The 24,968-nt window shown below is 35.1% G+C and overlaps 1 protein-coding gene across 1 annotated transcript in view; it reads left to right on the top strand.

The window, feature by feature from the left end:
• Window positions 1-204: 204 nt before the first annotated feature.
• LOC149776540 (phospholipase A and acyltransferase 2-like) overlaps window positions 205-24,968 on the top strand; it is a 42,604-nt gene continuing 17,840 nt past the window's right edge. The window contains exon 1 of the mRNA XM_089940997.1: window positions 205-331. The gene's annotated coding sequence lies outside the window, so the exon portion shown is untranslated. The remainder of the gene's footprint in view (window positions 332-24,968) is intronic.

The raw sequence follows: 24,968 nt of genomic DNA, 5'->3' as shown, positions 1-24,968 counted from the left end.
GTGTTTAGTATACACTTCATTTGACATGTTTACACATCAAATTTGAGAAACACCGGTTCAGTTTTGAAAAGGGGCACTGCCAAGTATCTCTGTGGCCCTGCATGTTAACATATTTATTCCCAACACACCATATTCATTTTAGTAAATAGATCACGGAAATTTTGTGGGAGAATTTATCTATGACGCGATGGTTATAAATAACTCGAAACACTTCCTTTTGCCATGCGCATAGGCTTAAACTAGTTGTTACGGATTATTTATTGGTTCATGACAAACGATAGTAGTTGCATTTAACTGAAGGACAGAACGTACAGTGTGATATACGAACAAGGTAAGATGTTGTATACCGCTATCTCTAATATTTTGGAAACAAAACCATTTACATTTAATTGTACATGCATATATTATTGAAAATGATATAATGTGTATAGATTTGTGATTATCTATTTTAGGCATCACAGTGGCTACACAAAAGCAGATATTTTTATTTTCATGTTTGAAAGACGCCAATAGCAATTTAAGCATGACGTTTTTGTGCAAGAGTGTGGTGACAGATTTCATTTCTTCGGTGTAAGTGGATTTCCTATAATTTTACATTATATGTGTGTATGTATGTATGTATGTATGTATGTATGTGTGTGTGTGTGTGTGTGTGTGCGTGCGTGCGTGCGTGTGTAAATTGCACAGAAAAATGACGAACAGGCGGTAGGTTTTTGCTACAATACAAGACATTCGTCTCATACCAATTGTCTATCACCCTATAAACGTATTCAATGAAAGTTGTCAAGGAAATATGCCACATTTACAATAGAGTTGACCATAGGCGCGGACTTAAACATACATTAATGTTTCATTGTTGGTACAAAGATACCGAGAATAAACTCACGATAATTATACAGTAAACATCGGTACAGACAATTAACAACAAGTACAGAAAATCCAAATACCACCACTCAGACCCTGGAAGCAAAAAAAAAAAAAAAAAGAAAAAGAAATGTATGTGTACACCCAATGAAATAAAGGCCGATGCCAGGCCAAATTGAAAATAATAAATGCTTCTAAAAAATCTAAACGTTTGTTTCGCTGGATTTAACGGTATTTGTACATCTCTACTGAATACGTGATCTTGACGGTACATACAAATCTAATGAACAAATGATTTTATCAGTACATGTACATCTCATCTTCCATAACTATATCTTGCCCGTGTGGAATTACGTCCAGACGAAAACAAAAACCATGTGCGACCGATAAGTGGGACATAATCATATACCAGGTACAATCATTATGTTGATAATACAACGCCATTCTTTTTTCAAAGTATGAACAAGAAAAGAAAACGTATTTTCTACCAGCAAGCATTACGAAGTGTCAATAAGGTTCACGTCTATGGCAAGCTATCGCTGCTATAATACTGCAACGATTTCCGATCTTATTCTCCAAAAACCAAGAGAGGCAGTCAGTATATACATTCAATGATATGATCTATATAACTGAGCTGTCTATTGCGCACAGTCGTGTACTCATTTTTCATGTCGAGCGATAGAGTTATCTGCGAGGGCAACGGTTGAATAAGGTGAGTACATTTCGAAATATCTATGCTAGAATATGTCTGTAGTCTAATACGCGATCTCAAGGGATCAAACGGAAACCGTTTGAACCGCACAATCGTATTTAACCACATGATCTTCATGATCAATCGTGTATAAGAGCTTGGGAAAAGTGCCCCGCTTTTTCAACATGCGCTCACGAGCCAATGGAGATCCTGTAACACAAACATACTTTTTTGTATTTGCTCGATCGTAAAGAGCGCACGTTCATTTGGTCTTGTATAAGTGATCATGTGATCCGAACGACTTTTCTAATTGGCCTTTACAACATTACTTGTTAAAACTTCGAACACGCACATTGAGCTGTAAAAGCAAGAAATATGCCTGCGATATTTATCAGCTGGTTTGCCAGATAGCTCGATGACACGAAGCTGAAGTTTCTATATGCCGTGATGGAGAACTCGATTGCACGCAATAAAGTACTCGACGTCGCACATTACAGAGGCATAATATTTAATTATCTTTGCATTTAATCTCTTCAGGTCTAGTACATCGAGTCACGAAATCGCAATTCGTTTCAAAGTTATGTCAGCGATAGCATTCGATAGACGTCACAGAAAAACGTACAGGTGGTACTTGATAATTGTACTAGAGAAATCCAACCGGTTCATATCAGTATATCGTAAATGGAAAATGGGACCAATAATATTGAATATTTCTTATTCCATTATAACATTAGTCTACACTTAAATCTACACTACAACAGGGCTCTTACTATGTCTTGGCCACTTACCATTTGCAAGAAAATTTCCCTTTCAAGCAAGAAAATGAAATATTTCCTCGTGTAAGTAATTAGAGACCCTATTCCTTTCTCTACATAGATTCATATACATCAATATGCCTTTCATAATAAAACTATTGCTTTTAAAATATGGCCATCAAATTAAAGTTGTTTTGATCTATTTTCTCGACACACACACACACACACACACACACACACACACACACACATATAATTTGTGTGTATTTGTATGCTGTATATATGCTATGCTATGTTCTATTGAAAATTTCACCCATAGTCTACACATTTTATTAAACTGATATCCTGTTCCTTATTTTATGTTACTAAGAATGTTACGAAAAGAAACCAAACAGATCGGAAAACGACTTATATGGTATTTGGTTACGTGCGCAAACGCATACTCAAAGTAAAAGTGAAAATGGGAGAAGGAACATTTTCCACCTTACTAGTTTCCTTTCTTCACCAGACATTTTGTACATATCACGCAATGACTGACAATATACAATATATAGTACAAGGCATATTATTACTAATATACAAATCATGTTTTGCATAATCGAAATGGAACCTTGCCACGTCACGGCTACATATGGTCACCATTTCGAAGGAAAATAGATGAAAACAATGTTAGTTTATTAGACGAGTTGGATACAGAGAATTTTAAGATTTCATCTTTAATTTTCTTTTTGTAACTCGTCAATAAAGCTATTGAGTTACCAGACAATTTATATACGTAAGACACCTCTTTGTGGACATTTGTTTAGCCAAATGATTTCAAAGGAGATAACTACAACTCTGTGAATAAGAGATGTTGTAGGGCTTAACGCCATTTTTCAGCACGAGAAAGGCTATACATGGCGGCCAGTATAAATGGTGGAAGAAGAACCCAGGAAAACTCCGGAAAGAACCACCAACCCACCGAAAGCTTTTTCAAGTCAGCATATTGATCTAATCCGAGATTCGAACCCACGCAGACAGAGGTTGCAGTGATACGTAACAGAGAGCGCTTTAGACCACTTGGCCACTCGCCACCCGCTATGACTAAGATAAAATTAAACTTAGAGTGGTCGTGTATTTAACAGTTTAAGGCTTCTGTGTAGTATTTAAACAAAAATGGAAGATTCTCAGCAGAAAGGGCTCATCAAAGGTAATTAAATATTTGCTCTCAAAATGTTATCATTGTTTAAAATGTATTCTCTGTAAAAGATAAAAAGGAGAAAAAATTAAACGATTACAAATTAGATTCCATGTATTTCGACGAATGAAGCAGCGGGGGGTGGGGGTGGGGGTGGGGATGGTGGTGAACAGACCACTTTTTGAAGGGTCTAAAATTGAAATAAACCCTTGTAAAAAGACGATCAAATAACGTAAATAACGTTAAATTCAAGCTAATCTAATCACCAGTGGCGGTTTCTCTAATTGGGTTATATCACTGCATTATTTTGCTTTTTCATGTACAGAAATACAAATGTGTATTCGTTTATTACGAAATTGGACTAACTCGGTGGTCGCACCCTCCCTGCTGCTGTAATTAGATCATTAATGTATAAATAATGTCACCAGCCACGGAATTTTACACACAACTAGGTTAGCTCGAGAACGACTAGAAACAATAAAGAAATTTCTTCATATTCGTGATTGTGTCACGCGAAAACTACAAGAACAACAAGAATCACAAGTTGAATTTGTAGAAGGTTCAGAACAACTATTTAAACCTGTTACAAAAGGTACTGAAAAGGTAGTAGAAGCCACTGAAGGTCTTCTTCTGACGTTAAAACAAACTGTTGAACAAAATGAAAAGATAGCGAGAAGAATTAAACAAACGAAAAGATTTTACGAGAACTTCCGGTTGAAATAGATGCCGCTCAGCCTCCTCCTGTGGAGAAATACTTGAAGGTATTAATGAAAATAAAAAAGGATCTTGCACTTATACCTAAAGTAAACAAGGAAATACTGAATTATTAAAAGTTTTAAAGAAGGTGTTGTTGAAGAAGTCAAAATTACTAAAAAGAGAGATTTACCTCGTGTGACATTGACAGTTCTTTTTGAAAAGTCTAAATATTTAAAATCTGATTATAATACTGTCAGTAATGATAATGGTAATTTCATCAAGTAGGTATTTCGCATATATTATAACAAAAAAAAAACAAGCCAGAACTGATCATCTAAAATATAGAAGTTTTGTTGGTGAAATATAGAGACTTTATGATGTACTGGAAAATTTCTCAGCAAAATCCTTTCTTACCGCAACTTCCTCAGCAACAACCTTCCTATCAACTTCCTTCACCACAGAAACAAATTGAGCGACAACAACAGCTATAAACGCATACCAAAAAAAAATAAAATAAAAAAAATAATTAAAAATAATCATCGAGATTTGTAACTATATTTTTTCCTGAATTTATCCGAGATATTAGAAATGATCCGAACAGAACAATATATATTGCTGCACGTGGATATGAGGAAAGAGAAAAATATGTAAAACCTAATTTTATTTAAAAAATGAACACCTGAGCTTTAGGTTAAAGAAATATTTCGTTTTTAAAGATAAAGATTCTATCAAACCGGATGATCCAGGTTTTTGTGTGTGTTGAATTTCAACAAAAAGTACAAGCTAGAAGAGATTCACTTGGATTAGTAAGTCCAGAGGAAGAATATATTTATCCTCGTATGTTTAGAGAGCCTGATACCGGCCTACTAGAAGTCATCTTTTTACTCAACAAAGTGGTCTTGGCGCTTGTCCTAACAATGTTCTTTCTGACGTAGAACGGCTAGAAATATCTGATTGGAGAAAGAGGCGCAGTAAATAATTCGTCAGAAATCATTGATGAAATATCTGATTTTTGACGGCTATTATTTACCGGCGGCATCATGGATATTAATGTTTATCGATCTCTCATTCATGAAATCGTTGATGATTATTATAGCGATTAATATCGCTGATTAGAAAAGTGAATACTACTACTACTACTACTAATTATGAGGACTTTGTATAGCGCCTAATCTTTACAAGCTCTAAGCGCTTTACAACATTAGGCAACACCTATAAGATAAACAACATATAATGATATGATTACAAAAACAAACACAATGAAATTAGAAAACATTAAAAAACATGCTGAGAATATTTAAGGTAGGAAACTATAATAGGTCTTTAAGTTTGTTCTTGCAGTCGAAATAAGTGAGTTTTGAGAGCCCACTTGAATGTGATCACTGTCTTTGTGTCTAAGTTCAGTGGGCAATTCATTTCACTTTGCTGGGCCCTGGTATGCAAAAGAACGCTGTCCATATGACTTTGTTTTCATAGTGGGAATAATGAGTATACGATTGTCAGAAGAGGAGCGTACTTATCTTGCTGGTGTATACATATGGGTGAGGTCGGATAGGTATGTTAGACTCGAGTCCGACAGTGAAATGTAGCACAGAGAACAAATTTTTTGTTTGATTCTGGATCGAATGGATAGCCAGTGTAGGGTACATAGCAGCGAAGAGATGTGCTCTGATCGTGGTACTCTAATTATGATCCGAGCAGCTGTGTTTTGAACATTTTGAAGTTTCTGGAGCAGATATTTTGAGTAACCAGACATAATTGAGTTGCAGTAGTCCAGTCTTGAAAGTACTAATCAACACACGAGTGTTTTAGTGGCATCAACTGAAAGATATTTGCGAATTGAGCTGATGTGTCTCAGCTCAAGATATGCAGCCTTGCATATGTTCATGACATGTTGATGCAATGTGAGAGTACTGTCCAGAGTAACACGTAGGTTTTGTACTGGTTGTGTGACTGTAATGTTGGTGCTGCTGATATTTATTGTTTGAGATAAAGGATGTGAATGAGAAGGTCTTTGTGAATAACGAAACGATTGATCATACATAATGCTCAACATGGACCGATTATGGTCAGAGTAATAAATTCGCAATTGCCAAGTTATAAAGCAACTTATGGAGATGGACTCTGTGATGTTGTTCAGTGTTTATTTAGAAGGATAGCTCCAAAAGCAATACGGATTGCAAAACAGTTAGGAATAGAATGAAGGCTATTGATGCTATTCGAGATAAAGGCATTGGTGCTGTCGGTAATGTTGCCGGTAAAGCATGTTCAGCAATAAAAGAAAGATTAGCTCGATTAATGTGAAGAAAACCACAACACCAGTAAAATTACCCAGTACTGAAATTATGCCTGCAAATATCAGTAAAAAATAAATCAAGTTGCAAATAAAAAAACTAATAATTGGCTGTGAATGAAGTTGTTCCTAAACAATTGACTAATGAAATTATGCCGGTAAATACAAGATTTATTTCAGGAAGTGGTCTTCGTGTTAGACGAAATTAGTTATAATAACATTTTCAAGCGTATATCCGGTCCAGCACAAGTTCTCAAAGATGAATCTATCCGCGATTATCAGTATTATTCTTATGACGCACGTGTACCTAACGCAAGAGGAAGAATCGACCACAAGTTCAAGATACAAGCATATATTTCTTACATGCTGAAGCATTTATTAAAGTGGACGGAGAGCTTGTAACAGAAGCCCCTCTTAATACATCATACGGAGCCGATGTTGCAGTTGGCTTTATTAACAATGATATCTTGGCGTTGTCTGATAGCGCTACGTACGTGATTGAATAAAAAATATTGAAACAATTAAAAAAAACGTTGATGTTGCTACAACGATAATACATTTAGGAATATATTCATATGATTATACAAGATCATTTGGTCCGTCAATGATGTTTGCCAAAGATAACGCGGATCCTGAAAGTAACTTGTATAAGACGATCAAGAAACAATGCAGGCGCTGCTGATATTGATGCTGAAAACATGAATATTAATACAAGACCAAATTATAACCTAGCTACAGGTAAATTAATGTTGAAGGATGGTCGTAGAAGATTTTCATGCGCTATTCCATTATCACACATCTTTTAATTTTGTAGAAATGTTAGAAAAGTTATTTTTGGAGCGAAACATACTTATGAGAAAGGTTAACGATAATTATGCTATTTGGCGACGAGGCGTCGTTGCTGCTGGTAAGGTAATATGATTTAAATTTTCACTATGGATGCCAGTGACGACTCCATCAATTGCAGAGGAACAATAATTACGTCCTTTTATGGATTCATGTGGCAAATCATTGTTATCACGGTTAACAGTGACCACATATAGCATTCCTAGTACTATTGCTGGGCTATTTGCATGGCATATTGCATCACAACTAGACGTTTCTGCGCCAAGGCATATGTTTATCACTTTACAAAATGCTGATCGATTAGGTAGATAATCAAGACCATCGTCATATGATGTTTGACAACATTACAGTTAGTGAATTTTTACGGACCAATGGACATAAAGAACCATCCGAAGTTGTAACCTTAAATTTTGAAAATAATTACATAGTACTTGCATATCATCGTTTAATGACATTTATGGGACGTGATCAAAATATAGATACCAGTTTACAAATATCACAGTTATATTTTAGAAATCCTTATCGGATTTATTAATTTTCACTGGAACATCTTGATTTATCTAGACACTCTGTTGTTGATATTCATTCTAGAGGTCGTGTAAATCCGCTGGTATTAATTACAGAGAAGTTGCTGTTATAATCAGCGACAAATCAATGATACTTGAAGGTGGTGGTGGACGAATGAGAGTTATTGATGCCCCAGTTGAAAATATGTAACATCGTTTACAAAATTACATGTAATTAGATCACTTATGATATTTATGTCATATCATCATGTTAGTGTTAGTCTGACTACTGGTTAGATTAACAAACTTCAATCGAATTCAACAAAGAACTGCGGAATGAAAATATCACTAAAACAAATCGCAACTGTCCCGAATAAATTATCACTGTCAGAACGTCAACTTAAACACTTTACTAAAGCAAAACAATTAAAGACAGGTGTTAAACTCGATCTTTCCGCGGGTGCGATTACAGATATTGTTAAAATAGATGGTATATGCCCACTTCTCGCAGCTATTCCGTCGTTAATTTCCGCTGCCGCACCTGGCGTTGCAAAAGCAGCCGCGCTTGGTGCTTTTGAAACCGCTGCTGGAATGGCACTGAAGAAAGCAACAAGAAAAGGATTAAACAAAAGAGGGAAAGGTCTGAGATTACCAGGAACAGGATACGGTTAAGGACTGAGTCTTCCAGGAACACTTCGTTAGACACAAAGCGTCTTCTTCCAATGTCAAATTTTGATTTACTTGATATGCTGAAAAATTAAATATTACACAATTTAGAGGTGTTTTATGCGTAATCAGTTACCTGTCAAACCAAATAATACTGAAACCGGTATCATTAATCTCGATGAATGTTCTCGCCGCGGTACTCACTGGGTCGCGTACGCTATCGATCCACGTGGAATTGTTTATTTTGATTCGTATGGGTTGGCTGCACGAAAAGAATTTATGAATTACGTAAACACAATAATAACTCAGGCGTTGAAAAAATCATATCTGGTACTCAAAATTACCGACACAAACAATAACAGATCCGCAAATATGCGGCTGTGAATTAATGTCTGTACTTAACGCTGTATCGAGATCAACATTACCACCCAATAAGTTCGTGCACGATTATACAAGTAGACGATTTAAATAAATCTTAACGTATAATGGTATATATTTACGGAAGTTCTTCTTCCTTCAAAGACAAGAAGAAAAAAAGATTATATCGATCTGTCGAATTACGCGACTAACGACGAACTTGCTAATATTATGAATCTTTCTGGAGTGGATGCAGATGAGGTTGTTATTTTTTCAAGATAAACATGGTGATTTGAAAACGAGTAATATCAACTGGAGTGACATAGTTCGTAGAGTTCTCAAAAAGACTACGGATACTATTCCAGTATTTAATGAAAGCGGTAGTATCAGGGACTCAAAGTTATCAATCGCATTTATTATAAATGAAATCGTAAAAAGTGTTGCTAATCGTTTATGATCTACCGGTGATACATTGACAGGTGAACTCAAAAAGAGATGGCACTCTGTACTTGATCAGCGTGAATCACCTTTCTCAAAATTAGTACCATTATCATCGAAGGAGCCACTATATATTTCCGCTATTCCTAAGAAATCGCTAAATTAGCAAGCACAAGTGACATACAGTATGTGTGGGTAGTTTTTAATTTGGAGCCCTGTTCTTTCATAGGCCAATAGGGAAAGAAGAAATCGTGGAGAGAGAGAGAGAGAGAGAGAGAGCTCTCTAAGCTTGGGGAAATAGGATACAATGTTATGTGGTGTAACTGTGAACATTTTGCCAGTTGGTGTCGTTATAGAAAAGATAAGAGTAAACAGGTAGAATAAACTTTGTTTCCTAGTTATCCAGGAACCAACTGAATTCACTGCCAGTTGCCCCAAGAGTGCGTTTAGTTGTCTGTAGCACAAAACATTTTCTACGAAATTCTATTTGAAGAGCCTTTCGTATTGAGCTCCAGTTGTATGGCAAGCTGTGTAATGTTATGAACGAAAACCTTATAGTTACTATCCAAGTAAAACTGGTTTGAAACACATTTGCAAACACTTCTTCTTCTATCTGCCTTGATGCAGGATTGCTACTTTAAAATCCACTGTGACAAATTCTTTTCTTCGTGAGTATGTTGTCATACTGCCATAATGTATTAATGAAACACTTATGAAACACTTATCAAGTAATACTAAAGCATTCTTATAGAATCAATAAAACAATAAACATCGTTAATTTTCCAAATTGTATAGCTTAGCATAAAGTGCTCTCAAGATTACAGTGCTAATAGCAAACAAGTTTCCACTAAGGCTTCTTGTAACAACTTTGCAACTATACCATAACATATGGCACGCTTGTCCGTTTAATTGAATGATTGGGTACCATCAGTCAATATTTCTGCGACTTGTCAACATGCTATTTTAAATTTAGGCTACTTTCTCTTTTAAATGTCTATTAAGCTTTAAACTGAAACCCGCTAAGTTCGATACACGGAACGTATGTTTTCCTCACATATATAAGTTACCAAATACTAACTCACTGTTTCTGATGGAGTGATGATACTGCAAAATATATGATCATTTGTATGATCATTTCAGTTTTTTGCGTCGAGATGTATCCGTAGCGTAGATACTTTTATGTCATCATAAGCAAACTGTACTTTAAAACAGTTAAATGTGCAATACCTACTTATAACCAAATCAAGTACATTATATTCATATCAGTGTCACTCATTTCCGCCAATGCATTCTAAAAACAACAGTGATACCATACTTCACAGTTGTCTTCACCATGGAATATTGCTTGGACTCGATTTGTTCATAGGGAATTATGGTTGGATCGAAGCCCATTACTGAGCTTGCTTGAAATTGATTGCTGAATAAAAAGACCAGGAATAGTCATAATGAAGGGTGTCAATGATGTATTCTAAAGTTTCCAGTGTTATTTTCGTACTTTAGTTAATCCATGCTAATATTGTCCAGACTTTGGTTGAAACGGCTCTAACACTGGTGGCTATTGGAGCATCAGCATTGACCTTTCTGGGAAAAGCCATTGGCAGCGCACTGAGCTGCAGACAATCACAAGAGTTGATAAAGAGGAATCAAAGTACTAGCGCATGACTGGTGATATGTTAGTGTTGATGAGAATGACAAGATCTAGGACTTGTATCCATTTGTACCTTTTCGGGGAAACAAGCTATTCTAAATCACAGAACACCATGCGCATGATAATGTGTGTTATATGACGAAGACCAACATTGCACATTAATTGGAAGCTTTGTATCTGCACAACCAAATATTTTACACGCTCCCTTGAAACGTAATGAGGACACATGGCTCATAACATGAAAAGGACAATATTGATTTCATGACAAGTGAGTGAAAGAGATGTTTGTTTCATATTTACGATACCATACTGTCTCAATATTTCATCATTGACAAAGCATTAAAATAAATTATGTTAGCTCTTCGAACAACTTATTGCAAAATGAATAGGTTATGGTCTTGATGAATTATATGACTCTTTGCAAACCACTTTACTACTTCTGTATTTGGTGGCACTGTTAATTTTTTCAACATTTAATATAAATTAAAACTTGCAATGACCTTTGTTCTAAACATATTAAACATATTTTTGCATACTTTTGACTTTGAAATTCGGGACAGCGTTTGAGAAGTAATAGAAATTAAACATCTTTCACTAAATTATTTTCACTGGTCCCAATCAGTCATACATAAACTAAAATTATATCCGAACAGAGTGGAGAGATTGGTTTATATTTTATTGTATTTATTTGAATGGGTGTAATTTAAGATAGGAGTAGTACAACATATATACCCTTTTCAGAAGAACAGTTATCTTCCTCGTCTAACCTGTGTTAATGCAACTGCGATATACTGACTGAATCAATGATTTAGCATTTTAATGCGCACTAGTGATGAAAGACTACATCGTGACAGAAAAGTTTATATTATAGAAAATGATTATCAAACAGGCTTATATTCAAACAGCGATGGAAGTACAAAACCACAAACACGATATGTTCAAAATATGAGGATTCTGATCAGTGCAGGATGTAAATGTAAACGGATACTATAAAATAAATTAGGATGATTAACAATAACAAAGTTCGTTCAAATATACTTACCCATTCTTGGATTGCGTTGCCATGTACTCAACGTCTGTACATGTCCTAAATAATTGGTAACACCCACGTTTTTCTATCTGTCAGCAGACCATGGTGTATTCCAATGGAACATTTCTCACTCAAATTATGTTCCGATCATGACCTATTAAATGCACGTGTGCTAAGCCTGTCTGGCTCAATGTGACACAGTGAACTATAATTCTGACCTATTCCACATTAAGATGACAAACATCTCCTGCGAAATCTTTGATTTTTAAAATGATATTCTAATTATCATGTGTTATTATCTCTTATTTAGAGATTTTTAGATTTATTTTATCTCCCTCTCCATTTTATATGTGCATTTTCATTTTTCTTTTGAAGGTTATATTTTACTGCGTTATTATAACAAGATACTGACCAGTGAAATGTTATTGTTATACAAGATAAAAAAGACGTTATTTAATGCTGTTTGTATTGTTGACAATTAGTCACGTTGTCCCTGAGAGTATTAATATAATCACATGTTTGTTGCTTTTTCCTACTCTGCAAGACCAAATCAATCCATCAAAATATCTATTTAGTTTTTTTTTGTTGTTCCTCCTTAACAGTTAGAAAGTTACAATTTCATGAATTATATCAGGGTTTCTAAGTATAGGACCATCTTCTGTGCAGGTCAATATTTGATTATTAGTTTTTCATACAGGTTTTAATTTTAAAACCTTTAGCTATCGCTGGTCGTATCAGAAAGCAGTTATAACATTTTGCGGAGACTCTCCTCGTCTACTCTCCACCTGTGTTTCATGTTCCCATTCACATCTGTTTTCGGCAGTTTTCATTACGTACAAGTCCATCAGGTGTCTGTATGTTACATTTATATGTTGACATCATACGTATTGCCACGAGTCTTTAAATAAGTGACAGAATAGAGGGAAAAGCAACAAGCTTGTAAAAAATCACCAAATTTACTTAAAAAGAATACAAAGTGAAAATGTAAAAAGGAACTGATGGTATTGAATCCTAAATAGTCCCAATTGCAGACATAAGTCCTTTTAAGTAAAGTTTTATAGAGCCCCTATATCACAAACTTTAGTGTAAATTCAAATTAAATACTACACTAAAGTTGCGCATGCGCTAATGATGGTCTCTGTCGTTGTGTTTTATCAAGAGTATTTTATGGAATAAGGGTAATATAATTCCAGGTTTGACTTCACTATAAATGACAATGAATTTCCAATAACATTATTTTATGACCACTCTGTTTTTTCTAGAAAAACATCAATTGAATTTAATAATTTAAAGAAATACATTCAGCCCAAATGTATTAATGAGCTCAGCATAATACGGTTAATTCCGCCAATATCTTTACACACGAATAACATATTTTCAGAAACAAACATTAGTTGCATGGCAGTCGAAGGTGCAAGTCAAAACCCCAGAAAGTTTGTTACTATAAGGCACGTAACAGAAATCACTTATTCTGAGTATAACTATATAAAATACAATGTCCTTGACTCAGCCTAATAACAATAATCCTGACTCGGAGAAAACATTTGTTTACAAAATTGTAACCGTTTTTGGACAAGATCATCGATTAGATACAATGCTGATTACCCACAACATATAACATTTAAAAACAAAATAAAACAATAAACTAACAAACAATGGAAATTAAATATAGATAATACTTGCCATCATAAAAGAGATTTATGGAATAGAACCTTCTTTTATTCTAGTCACATATGCTTGTGACAAAACAATTGCACAAGATTTTTTTTTGGAATTAAACAAAGTATGCATGAAACAATATAATATTTCTTTAAACGTGAAATTGCATCTTCAGTTAGTTATATTGTCTTTTCCCTTGAGTATCTGATGTCAATATTGTATTCCTGCAACATCAAACCTTAATAATCTATTATTTGAGTTTTATATCTTGCCAATGAAATTAAGGGAGTTGTCATCACTAATCACAATAATCGGAGAAGGAGCTGAAATAATATACACTTCAAAGTGTTGTAATGCTTATATCAAACATAAACATTCCTTCTCGAATGTGGAATAATTTTTCTAGTGTTTATTTGATTTGTGGGGGGGGGGGGACCAACACACTGCATGATCTACACTGTGTTTTTGCTTCTTGAATCAATACTGCACCAACCCCAACATCACTTGCATCAGTACACAGATTAAATGCTTGACTGACATTTTGAGCTGAACGAACTAGTACACTCTTAAGTATGGCCTGTAACGTATCAAAAACTTTCTTACATTATTCAAACCAATGAAAATTGGTTTTCTTACTCAATAAATCTCTCAGGGGTTCAGCAATTATAGTAATTTTGGAGCAAAATTTTGAGAGTATACAGCCATACCAAATAATCGCATCAGTTTTATACTAATAAGCACAGGGAATTCATAAATAGACTTACAAATCAGCATCTGTACTTTTTCACGTCCCACAATAAATCCTGGAAATGTAATACAAGTACTAAAAACTCCCTCTTGAATAAATAAATTGTGAATTTGCATCAGTGCGTCGGTCAAAGAATTGCCGTTTTGTCCCTAAATTCATTTTTCAGGTGTAGGTATAGATGATGACACCATCGACGTAAGCATCACAATTATCTAGACCAGATTCAATCATGTTAATTGAACGTACAAGGCGAGCCGTTCGTCCCAAACGGCGTCGCATTATATCGATAGAGTACATCTGGAGTCACGAATGCCGAAATATCTTTTGCCATTTCCGTCAGCAAAATTTGCCAGAATCCTTTCAACAGGTAAATTGAAGTGAAGTGACGAATTTTGTTTCCGAGTTTATCAAAGCAATCGGCGATCTTTGGTAATGCAAAGAAAACTGTTTGAATCCCACTGTTCACCTTTCTATATTCTTTGCAGATGCGGAAAGTATCATCTGGTTCTGGTACAAATATGTACAGTGAATTCCAGTAAAGTTTATTCGGTTCTGTGAAATACTTCTTTATCAAACATTGCGTTTATTCAAACATTCCTGTTTGAGAGGTTTCATCCTGTACGGATGCTTTATTGTGGGTGTGGAATCAATAATTTCACCCTCATTGTAGATGTTATGTGTTCGTGTAGGAACATCTGGAAGCAAGTGCTCATATTCAATAATAGCTCCTTTGGTTCATTCTTTTCATGTTGCTGCAATATGAACGTTTCTGGTCTATATTCTTCATGATTACTAAATTCCGAAGAGTGATTACTCCAAATCACAACAGTCCGATTGCATTCCATCGGTTAAATCCTCGGTGTGTGAGACAAGTACAACTAAATTGATTGCACGAGTAACCTTGCTATCTCAACCAACATACCCTTTAACATATTTAATATATTTTATTGCTTTTATTAGGGTATACAAACAGAGAATTTACAAGAATTAATACATAAATAAATTTCTTTAAAGAAATGAGAACTGCTAAAACAGATCCTATTAAAGAGAAATTAATTCACGAAGGATATATGTACGTCCAAAGTCATGTTATCAAATGTCAATGCGCAATCGTTTAAAGTAAATCTTTTCCTCCTGTCTGTGTTGATATTCTCTAACGTTCTTTGCAATTAAAGAACAGTGACACAATCCAGTCAAGTTATCGTCAATCCCGACTGTATATAGTACATTGCTTCCACTGTTTGGAAACAAATAACAACTGTACCATATAATTATGGAATAATAATTTATGCACAACAGCTCACCATCGTTTTCTGATGCAAATCAATTAGGCCACTCACCTCTACTTTTCTTTTAATAAAAAGTGTTACTTTCCATGATTTAGATATGGTATGATTTACAATTTTGTTTTAAAAAAAAGTTAATTCACTGTTTTTTTTGTGTAATATTTTTCATTATTTATGTTGTGAAAACTGAGAGTTAATAAAACTTAGTTTCAAACCTGCAAATGGATAGTTTTGTTTTCTAGAGATATTTATTGCATCAAAATTATTTTTGACAAGATTGAAATCGAAAATATATGTTGATCCACCATATCAACGCCATACCATTTCAGCTATGAACACAAGCAATAATTAATGTCTATTATCAGACTGATGATACTTTGTTGTTTACTCAGATCATGGCATATTTTTTGAAAAATTAATATTGTTATAAAATGAGGAAGGTGTGAGTTAATAAAGCCTAGTGAAATATACACTTCTTTAACTTTTCTCTCCATCTGAATATATATTGCTTTATCTCTCTGTACATTTGTACGGAAGTGAACTACAATAGTGTATACAGTACGCATATCAATTGATAGCAAACTATCGTAAAAGAAATTAAGTACGTTAATACTTATTCATGTTTTTTTCTTCTTTCTATTTCCTTTTCTAATGCCTCGTTCAATAGCGCCTCTTCGAAAGAAAAATCGTTTGCCCACGGTAATTTTGGAAGAAGAAAAAAAAAACAACGAAAGGAATTAATTATATTGTTTAGATAATCTGAGACGTTGTTTTAATGTTAGTTTTTTCGTAAAATACTAGAAGAAATAAAATTGCGCACATTCGAAAATATTGTTCTAATTGATCGCGCGCAGTGATTGATACGTAGATAGCTACTGTGCAGTGGGGGAAAATCCATGCAACCTAGCTTCGCTCAGATATAATTTCATGTTTCAAATTATTGAAATAAACTTTTCCTATATTCGGTGACAATTTCTCTGATTCAATTGTCTATTTCCTTGTCATGAGCAACCGACATATTGATAATTATGAGTCACTATATCCACCTTTCTGTATAACAAACAATAATGAGTAGATACGCTTTTACCGGAATCGTGACTAAATGGGTAAAATGGAACTAGCTTTCTTGGAATGTCCTAATTAAATCTCCAATTTCCCACACCGTCCCATGTGTAAAGGCTATTGTTACGAAATGAATTCGCTCATGATATCTGACCATTGTCACGACAGAAACACGCTTATGACTATGATAAGGGCACATATAGCACGGATACGAGATAAAAGTGAAACTGAAAGTAACGGAAAACCTCTGGTTTCCAAATGTTTTTTTTTTTTTTGGCACTATTTTTCATTTAGGCATTGCTACCCATAATACAATATATTATGCAAAAGATGTCCGGTCTATACACATTTGCTTCTTAACAGATAAATTAGCTGGGGACTAGACATCCATGTAGGTTACATGTAAAACTATGTATATATATCAACATACAAGTATTCGCTGATAAAAACATGAAGAGAAATGCGCGTAAATCATAGATAAAGTCTTTAACAGACTATCATAATCAGAGAGACTTAATAATAAGGAAATTAGAGTTTACATGTGGTCGTTGAATATATATATATATATATATATATATATATATATATATATATATATATATATATATATATATATATATATATATATATATATATATATATATATATATATATGCTATGTAGTTGCATGATGACATTCGGTTTCCTTTTGGTTTGACCGCTGCATCGGTGTAGTAGTTAAAGCGTCAGCCCCGGATGCGGGAGGTCGCGGGTTTGAAACCCGACGGATTCATAACAAAGACTTATAAAAATGATACCAACAGCTGCCTCGCTCTGCGCTCAGCATTATGAGGTTAGTGTCAGGACTGGTCGTCTGGGTGTCAGTATAATGTTAATGGATGGGGTATCATGTTAAATGTCTGCGGCATAATGCCCTAGTGCTCGGCATCAGTATAAACTGCCACACTGCAGACATCGTAGCGAAATGATGGAAACATTATTAATGCTAAGTTAAAACTCCAAACACACACACACACACACACACACACACACACACACACACACACACACGTTTTGTTTGAAGATAGAGTTTTATTTTGATCCTTATTTCTTTTAATCTGCCACGCTCAGTATATTTGGCGTGTCTTGTATAATTGTACTTACCACGCAAATCGTTATTCCTTTTGTTGGCAGTGGTAGTTGGATGGTGTGTGATAGATGTAACATTGCAGTTAACAAAAATCTCTTCCATATGTTATGTAATTTTACCAGAAATAATAAGTTCCTCTACGAAGTGATCTCTTTCATGTATCTTAAAGGGAAGAGAGGAAAATCATCGTACAAAATTATAAATGATGGAAATAGAAAAGAAGGAATAAAATTGAAAATATAAATAGCAAAAGACAGATAATTAGATCGCAATACATATATGTCAGGTCGGTTACTACGCGCTGTCAAAGGGCTGCATTTCGTTTGTAAAAAACATGGATATTGTTCTCTATTATATCTGCGCGTTCTATTTACATATCTAGACGAGAACTATCTTTGCAAAATAGATCGTATTGATCAGCTACACCTGTTCGACTTTGAATAAAGACGCGGCCTTGTTATATTATTCAATTTGTTGCAGACTGCAGACTCTATTGATTAGCAATCGATTAACGTAGAAGACATTATTCTTAGCAACAAAACTGTTATTGAAACCATGTTCATTTTATATTTTACATGATCTCATAGTTGCCCATTATATACTATATAAGAAAAACCGGTAATACTTCTGAAATGAGGACAATCAAATATGTGTGTGGCCCTGCTTAATACTAGATAACAATAGATAATGTAATACCCAGGACACTGGAATTTAAATATGACGTGGAACGCTTATATTTGCCACTTGCATAGGCTAATATATAAGTGATAAGGACTACTCGTTGGTTCATGCAAACGGATATTAGATGTGCTTAAGTAAACGAAGGAATGCACATGCGATATGCCAGCAAGGCAATATATTGTTTACTTCTATCACTAACATATTTGGAACAAAATTATGTGATGTGATGTGATTTCTATTTTTAACGTAGCTTTAACAATTTTTCAGTCATATCGCTACGATGTCTGCAATGTGGCAGTTTATACTGATATCTAGCACTGGGGCATCATGCCGAAGACATGTAGCATGATGTCCCACCCAGTCACATTATCCTGACACCAGGCCGACCAGTCCTTACACTAACCTCTTAATGCTGAACGCCAAGCGAGGCAGCTGTTAGCACCATTTTTTAAGTCTCTGGTATGACTCGGCCGAGGATCGAACCCACAATCTCCCGCATCCGAGGCGACAAAATCATGTGTGATGTGTGTGTTTGTGTGTGTGCTTTGGATTTAAACGTAGCTTTAAATACATTTCGGTCATATCCAGTGTATCCCCTGGGGTATAAAATTGAGGGTACAAAAAACCCTTTGGTGTCAAAACTGGGGGTCAAATAAAAAATGTGGGGGTCAAAAATGTACTGACACATTTTCATACGACTCATACTTTTACAGCTTGAAATAGGATACTGCAACATGCACCACTCTCTCTCTCTCTCTCTCTCTCTCTCCATACAAATACACCAACATGCACAATTAACAAACAAATGCATTGTCCATTCAAAAAATAATTTTATTAGTTCATTTTTCTTTTAAAGTCGTACTTTTAACAGTCTCCTCAAAAATATTATAGCCCAACACATTACATATAAGCCAATACAAAAAGCCAAATAAATCTTTTTAACCAAATGGGAGTTAATTTACTGCCTTTGATCAAATGTGTACTATCATAGGTTTCATCGTACTTCGTCCTAGAACACATTTATCCAAATATCAAGGAGGATAGTGATTCATCTTCTTTCTAATAAGTTACACTTGAACTTTAAGATCTCTCTTTTATTGCAGTAAAAGTTAAAAACCAACAAAATCTGCAATGACCTGCTGACTTTGTAATCCAAATAACGCATTTGTCTCTGCAAGGTTACTGATTTCTATGTTGTGAAATAATGTCTTAGGTTATAATGTGTTCTCCAGATATCTTATGGCGAACGAGGGCCTATTTTTAAAACTTCTAAAATCCTGTCTAAAATCCTGTCACGAAAGGATTATTCACTTTTGCAGTCTTTGCAATCACGCGATCAGAAGTCACACCGGGAATCATAATGACTATTCCAGTGAAGGGAATAAATTTCTCCATTTTTCATTAAAGTTAGATCCACGGTTACTCTTTTATGTTCTGCTTCTTTCACTTTCTTCGCTAATGCTTTTTAGTGCATGACGTTTTAATCTGGCGATCACTTTCTAGTGCAACGAGCCATGATGTTAAATAACTAGAACAGCTTGCTGAGCTCGATGAAAATCGCGAGAAGCTCTCGAGATTAGGGGAAGCTACTCCGTCATAACATTGCCTATGCTAGTCTGGTTCATTGTTTTTTATGTTCCCTGCGTTGCACTTTGCTATACGAATAGAGGAGACCAAGGCAGGGAGCAAACAAAGCGGGGAACCAGTCAATGCCTATACACGAAGTATATACGAAACCATCCATCGTCCAATGCATTGGGTATTAAATAAATCATGATCATATTATGAAAATCCTTTGCATAAAAAAAGCACGGTAACAAAATGTGTGCATCAATTTTCTCCAGCGTGCGTCCCTGACGCACAAATGTGCGTAAAGGGAAACACTGGTCATATCGCTAAGATATCTGCAGTGTGGCAGTTTACAGTGATGCCTAGCACTGGGGCATCATGCCGCAAATATGTATCATGTTGCTGAGCGCCTACCAAAGCAGCTGTTAATACCATTTTTTAAAATAACTCTTTGGTATGACTCGGCCGGGGATCGAACCCACGAACTGCCGCATCCGAGGCGAACGCTCTATCTACTAGGCCACTGGAGCGGTCTACAAAATCATATATACTTAATTTGAAAAGCATTTTTCATTGAAAATTAAATAATACACATCAATTTATAATTATCTCCCATACTCGTCACAGTGGCTGAATAAACACATTTTATTTTCATATTTAAAAAGTGCGAGCGCGATGAAACGTGAAGCTTTAAATTGTGCTACAGTGTGGTGATAGATTTAATTTCCTTTCTGCAAGTGGATTTCCTTCACTTGTTTTGTAATTGGTTACTCAGTGTTACATATTGTCTGTATATTTTATAAACTAAAGTACTCAATGTTACATATTATATGTATATAGTATATACTAAACTATGTATAAACAGCTCAGGTAACAAATGACAGACAGGGTTCATATAGATTGTGGGCTACAATTCAAGACATTAAATCCATAGTGATTGAAAATGTCACCATCTTATAGACATATTCATTGATAGCTATTAAAGATATATGTCAAATTTACAAAAGATGTTAAAAGTACGTAGACCATACCCGCGGACTATAACACACATTTATGTTTCACTACTGGAGCTAAAAGAACGAGCCTGCATCTATGACTATGATACGATACGCATCAGAGCGTAAAGTTACGAATAAATGCACAAAAGTCTAATACCAGCTAAGCTCCCTGGAAAAATCAACATTTTTATTTTACACTCGATGACAGAAGGAATAGTTGTTTTATCTGGTTCTAATTAATCAAGGCATTTTGACAGTACATGTACATTTTGTCCAATATTATCAAGTCTTGCCCCTGTAAAGTCAGATCTCGGCTTAAACAAACACATGACCTACTGATAAATGATATCGGTCATGTTGCATAATCAACTATTAAGTACACATATGATATTGATAATACTCACAATTATTTCCTAAAACATTAAAAGCAGGTTCTCTACCAGCCAGGTTTCTGACGTGTCAGCAAGTTCGATGTCCTTGGCAATATATCACTGATATAATCTGGAAATGCTTCCCAATCTCAATTACGCAAACTCAAAAGAAACAGTTAGAATATACTTTCAACTAGTTAATCAGGTTTTTGAGATATCACATTCATGTGTAAGACAGCTCTTTGTAGACACACGATAATAATTATACGGAAGAACTGTGAACAAGTCTAGAAATGGGTGAACAAATAATAGTGCATTTACGGGTTTGGTGGTCCATAATTGGTTAATAATAAAAATTAAAATTTTAGTAAAAATTTCTTTTGAGAGCTTATCCTATATGTAATTAAAAAAATATATACACAAATTTCTACTGACGCAATTTTAGTATTTTTACAGGCTTGACTCAGGAGTACTCAATAATGAAAGTAGCACCTGATTCATTTGGTTCAGAATCAATAACATGTGTTTCATGCACATGTAGATAAACAAAATGCCGCGGCTCATATGGTGTTCTCCACACATAAGCTTGCACCAAGGTTAGTTGTGCATGGAAAATTATAAGTCTCATCATCAGCACCCAGAAATTTTAAATTATTGAATTTTGAATATGACAGTGTTTCCATAGGTTAACTATTAGAGTTGAATTAGTACCGTGAGTCCTTGTGGACCTTTGTATGGCCAAGCTATCTCATGGGGCATAACTCTAGTTCTAATGCTAAAATTGTTACACTAAGAGTGTTCATCTCATTAACAAAAATAACTGCTTCTCTGTAATATTTCAAATAATTCAGACCATTTTCAACAAAAAAGGTATTCTTGTATCAACCATGCCACCCAAGCAAGCTACGGGAAACAAAGGAGCAAAGAAGGCTGTGACAAAGTCATATTTGTGTGAATAATAGCATAGTAGAGAATTGGTGAGACATTTCATTACTAACACCTTTTACATTTATTTTGTTATTATACATAGCTATTTATCTTGATCTGGTCTTCTGCATGTAAATAATCCCGGCTGGGATTAACAAGCAGTAGACGGGAGTGAGATATACTCAGCATAAACATATCATCGTCTAAAACTTTTGTGTTTAGACACATAGCACTTTAAACATTCTCTATATTTAGGGACCAGCCTAAATCTGTTTGAGTGACCCCTAAAATAGATATTTTGACCAAAAAGCAGGAATATTTACCGCCTTAATTTAGGTGAAAACCCTGCCAAAACTTACTTTTATAGAAATAGTAGTGTGAGACCTGTAGTTTTTGTTTTGCAAGCAAGCCTTCGTTGCAAAATGGAAACGGAGACTATGCCTGTAAGAGCCATACCGAGAGGTTCGAAAATCAAACGGTATTTCCACACTATAATCGAAGACACGAGGATGAGTGTCTGTCACCCAGAGGGATGCCAAACGCTCGATTTTGGGGACACAGCATCCATGCCTAGACAAGGGGAAGTACTCATGGGCCTACACACTCTTGGCATCGATATAGGGAAGATAGATGCCTTACAGAATGGAGGGATAAACAAATTTGTTATTTATCCAAAACTCAATATATCTCTGATTGAAACTGACACAATCGAGATAAAATGGATGCCAGTTATGGTTACTAAGACACCTCCTCGGGGCCAAAGTGATTACTCATAAAATGGCCACTGTGTGGGGTTTGCCCCCATCAAGTTTGGAAATAGACTAGTTTAAGTGAGTAAAGAAGATGCGAAGAAAATACCTGTCTTTTTCTACGTTCTTGGATTTCGAATGAAATCATGGTATAAGAGGTGTGAGAACGATAGGATATGTCCCATGTGTCATCAGATAGGACATGCCCCCAGGGACTGCCAGGCGACAAATGCACAACAAGTGGGAACTTATGCCAGCAAAGTAGCTACTCAGAAACCACCACAGTAGCAGCAGCAACAACAACAACAACAACAAATGGGGAACGTAGAACAAATTTCGGAGATACTCAAGCTTGTAAAGCAGGTGAGGGAAGGAAAATAAACAGAAGAAGTGATTCAAACACTACCGGAACTCGACATAACCTACATAGAAGGACATAAAACCGTAGAATGGGAGCAGTTTCTAAGTCCCAACAAAACAGGAAGGGTTCCCACACAGGCAATGGAAACAGATGTAAACACCAAAAACAAATTCGAGGGTCTTTAGATTGAACCAACCCAAAAGGAAGAAGAAAATGAAAGCATAGCAGCCACGCCCTTAACATCCACACCTCTACCTAGGAGAAATAGGAAAAGAAGAAAAGCGGACTCTATATCCCCCCAAGAGAGGGATACATCACCAATAAAAAAGCCAGTCAAAAGACCCAAACCAAACAAAAAAAGATACGAGAAGAAGAAACAGATGAGGAAACAGATCAGGAGGGTGAGAGGGAAACAAATGCTTCTGAAGAGGATGAGGAAACTGACCACGGAAATAACCAAGAAGATGAATCAGAATATGAAACAGGAACGGAGATGGATACAGAAGAACACACCACAAATGAAGAGACAAAAGAAACAATTAGGACCGAAACAACGGATGGAACAAACAGTACACTACAAGAAACAACTCCAAGAAACACACTAACATCAGAAATTGAAATTACACCCAGTTCATCTGAGGGGGGTGGGGAAACCAGTACACCCATTTCGCAAATTACAATATAATTCCAATGAAACAAAATTATTTATAGTATAACCATCAATGCGACACCCTGATAAGAGACAGGAATGGAAGGAATAAACTTACAGCTCCTGTCTATTAATGTTAATGGGATTAATAAAGATAAAATACCAAAGTTTCCAAAAGACCTAAAGTATGATTTAATCTTTATTCAAGAAACGCACAATGGTTTTAATAACGAAAACAGAATATTGTGTGAAAGTTATTTAGATGGCATACTCTTGATGAACGACTACGAAGGAAATGATGTTAAAGGGGGAGTAGCGACTCTTATAAAAAATAAAAGGGGGCTAAACTGGGAAAGAGTAGAGGAAGGAAAAATTTTCAAAGGAAGGCTCCTACATATAGTTATAGAAACAACTCACTTTATAAATATATATATATGCCAGCTAATAGAAATTACAAGAAAATATTTCTAGAAAAATTGTCAAAATACCTGGAAAAGTTTTCCATGGAAAATGTAATAACGGGGGGAGGGATTTTAATTGGGTAGGTGATAATATAGACAGGGAAGGCGACCTAGCACCAAACGACATAAGAATCAAACCGGAAATGGAACTTTTCATCAAGAAACACAATTTAATAGACATATATAGAAGGTTAAACTTATTAAGAAAAGAATACACATATGATTATAAAATAAATAAAGGAAGTAGGTTAGACAAATTTCTCTGTGCCAATTACAATGAAAAAACATACAAAAAAGCTGGGTAGAAAATTTTAAAATTTTGGACCATAAACTTATATATATGACTATGGA

Source organism: Sinohyriopsis cumingii, chromosome 18 (assembly GCF_028554795.1).
Source record: "Sinohyriopsis cumingii isolate HCF-2022 chromosome 18, ASM2855479v2, whole genome shotgun sequence".
Classification (NCBI taxonomy): Eukaryota; Metazoa; Mollusca; class Bivalvia; order Unionida; family Unionidae; genus Sinohyriopsis; species Sinohyriopsis cumingii.
Note: the sequence above shows the minus strand (reverse complement) of the source record. Positions and strands in the feature narration are given on the sequence as shown.